Below are 3,439 nucleotides of genomic sequence, written 5' to 3'. Positions count from 1 at the left end.
CGTGCTGTCTTTCCTTCTGGTTCTTCCTGCCGAGACCGGGTCCTCTTGCCCCCCTCTCTCAGCTGCTGTCCTCGGGGTCAGTTTCCCCTCTGGTGGTCCGAGACCACCTTGGTTACAACTGCGATTTCTGTGCCAGGTCAGGGAGCGGTGCAGACCCACCTTCCGGGCTGTTGGATCGCATTTGCCCAGTCTGTCAGAGTTGGCACGTCCCTCTCTCACTGAGGTACGAGACCCTCCATCTGCCCTGGCCTGGTTTAACCCGCCTGTCGAGGTGGTGTAGCGGGACAGGTGGGATCTGAGTGCCCGGTCAGGGAGCTGGACATGAGAAGCCCTTCACCAGAGGAGCTGAAAACCCTCCCTACAGTGCCGCAGGAATTCGGCAATGTTCAGGCAGGAGCTGATAATCAGTAACATTCACACAAAAGAAAAGCCACCTATGACAAGCAAAAGCCAAACCAGCACATTGAATTTGGTAGGGATTCCCCTTCACAGACGCTGTCTGAGTCCCTCCACCTGCATGTCCAGTGGCCCTCAGGATCTCAGCTCTGTCCCTTCTCCCGTAATATCTGCATTCACAGGTTCTGAGGGGCACGCCCCCTCCGCAAGACCACTGTGAGCTGGGCTGGACTTTCCCAGCCAGGCCCTTCTCCCGTAATATCTGTGCTCAGATCTACCACCCTTGGGTGAGTTTTCCCGCTGCTGCCCCCTCCCTCTCCCGTTCCCTGGCCACTGTCTCTACGCTTCCACCCCAGGTAACTGCAGCCCCCCACCCCACCCCATCCTCAGCTCACCCGGTTCCCAGCCGCTGCTCCCCTGCCCCCCTCTCCTCCCGCCTCCATTTTCCACCCTCTGTTTCCAACACCCATCCCTCCCCCATTAACTACCCTCATATCGTCCCCCCCCACCACCGTCCCTGGCCACTGACTCACTCCTCTGCCCCCCTCTCCAGTTCCCAGCTGTTGTAAACCCTTTTCCTCCCCTGGACCCAGCCACTGTTTCCCACATCTCCACGTGTCAAAGCTTTCTGCAGCCTCTCCCCTAGGCATGCAGTGTCTGTGGAGCACTGCCCCCCGCCCCCACACCAGACCCGTTCGAGGGGAGGCTGTTTCATCCTGTCCGTCGGCAGGTGATGAAATCCCTGTGCCGTCCTGCACTTTGTCCCTTCACCCTCGCTGTAAAATAGGGCGTCAGACTTTGCCAAATCAGAGATGTGTACAAATGACTGCCTGTGAACTGCGGTGTGACCCTGGGCCGACTGTCTGCGCTCGGTGTGCGAAGCACACTCCCTGCTGGCGGTTGCGAATGGACTGACGGGCGTCTGTGGAAATCGTCTTCCTCCTGCCCGGCCCGTCGGCACTGCAATGCATTGTCTGTCTGGAACTGCTGCCCGCTCGCTGTGTAACCTGGAGAACAGGCTTTAATGTGTGTGCGTGTGTGTGAGTTATGACCATAAAACATAAAGAGTACATTTCACCATTCAGCCCATTGAGTATCCTCTGCCATTCCATCATGGCTGATTTATTATCCCTCTTAACCTCATTCACCTGCTTTAACCACTTAGTATTGTCCACAAACTTGGCCACAAAGTTATCAATTCCTTCGTCCAAATCATTGACACAGAACATGAAAATAAGTGGTCCCAACTCCGACCCTTTGGATCACTGGCAGGCAACCCCTTTGCTCCCGCTCTTTGCCTCCTGTCGATCAGCCACGGTTCTGTCCATGTCAGTAATACCCCCTGCTCTTACAGTGTTAATCAGCCTCACGTACGGCACCTTGTCAAAGACCTTCTGAAAACCCAAGTAAACAGCGTCCACTGAATTTGAAAAGCAAACACGAGGAAATCTGCAGATGCTGAAAATTCAAGCACCACACACAAAATGCTGGTGGAATGTAGCAGGCCAGGCAGCATCTATAGGGAGAAGAACTGTCAGGATGAAGGGTCTCAGCCTGAAACATTGACAGTTCTTCTCCCTATAGATGATGCCTGGCCTGCTGCGTTCCACCAGCATTTTGTGTGTGCAGCGTCCACTGACTCTCTTTTGTTTATCCTGATTCCTATTTCCTCAAAGAATTGCAACAGATTTGTCAGGCTAGATATTCCCCTAAGGAAACCATGCTAATTTCGACTTATTTTATCGTGTGCCTCCAAATACCCCAAACTCCCATCCTTAATAATGGACTCTCAGCATCTTCCCAACCACTGAGGTCAGGTTAACTGGCCTATAGTTTCCTTTCTTCTGCCTCCCTCCCTTCTTAAAGAGTGGAGTAACGTTTGCAATTGACTAGTCCTGGAGAACCAAGTGATTCTTGAAAGATAATTATTAATATCTCCACAATCTCTTCAGCTGTCTCTTTCAGAACCCTGGGGTGTTGTCCACCTGGTCCGAGCACAAACCCTCACACCTTTCAGCTTCTGAAGCACCACCTCCTTAACAAGACACTTCTACCCCCTGGCATTCTGCTAGTGTCTTCCACAGTGAAGACTGACACAAAAGACTTGTTCCTCTGCCATTTCATTCCCCCCCCCCAATTACCTCTAGCAGTCCAATATCCACTCTTGTCTCTCTTTTATTCCTTATATACTGTGCCTATAAAAAGTATTCAGCCCACCCCCAGAAGCTGTTATGTTTTATTGTTTTACAACATTGAATTGCAATGGATTTATTTTGGTTTTATCGTTACTGATCAGCAGAAAATGACTCTTTTGTATCAAAGTGAACTTTGTAGAGACCTGTTTTCACTTAGACATGAAAGAGCCTTTTTCTGTTGATCAATGTCAAATAAGCCAACTTAAATCCACCGTGATTCAGTGTTGTAAAAATAAAACATAAAAACTTGCAAGGGGTGGGGGTGAATACTGTATCTGGGGGAAAAAAACTTCCGGTAGCCTTGACTAGCTTAACATCATATTTCATCTTTTCTTTCCTTGTGGCTTCTTAGTTGCCTGCTGTTGGTTTTTAAAGCTTCCCAATCCTCTAACTTCCTGCTAATTTGTGCTGTATTGTATGCCCTGACTTTCCTGTCGGCCACGGTTGTGTCATCCTCCCTTTCGAATATTTCTTTATTGGGATGTACCTATACTGTGACTTCTGAATTTCCCCCGTGAACTCCAACCATTGCTGTTCTGCTGGTGTTCCCCTTCTAATCAATCTTGGCCAGCTCGTCTCGTGCCTCTGTAATTCCTTTTACTGCTCTGTAGCACTGATAAATCAGGTTTTATCTTCTCCCTCTCAAACTGTAGGGTGAATTCTTTAATATAATGGCCACTGCATCCCAAGAGTTCTTTTACAAAGCACCCATTACAGAATTGCCATTCCGTGAGTGGACTCAACCACAAGCTGCTCTAAAAGCTGTCTCGTACAAAGGGGATCCAGCACCAGCCTAATTTTCTCAATGCACAATGCCTGCATATTGAAATCCCCCATGACTTTGTAAC

Source organism: Hemitrygon akajei, chromosome 2 (genome assembly GCF_048418815.1).
Source record: "Hemitrygon akajei chromosome 2, sHemAka1.3, whole genome shotgun sequence".
NCBI lineage: Eukaryota > Metazoa > Chordata > Chondrichthyes > Myliobatiformes > Dasyatidae > Hemitrygon > Hemitrygon akajei.
Note: the sequence above shows the minus strand (reverse complement) of the source record.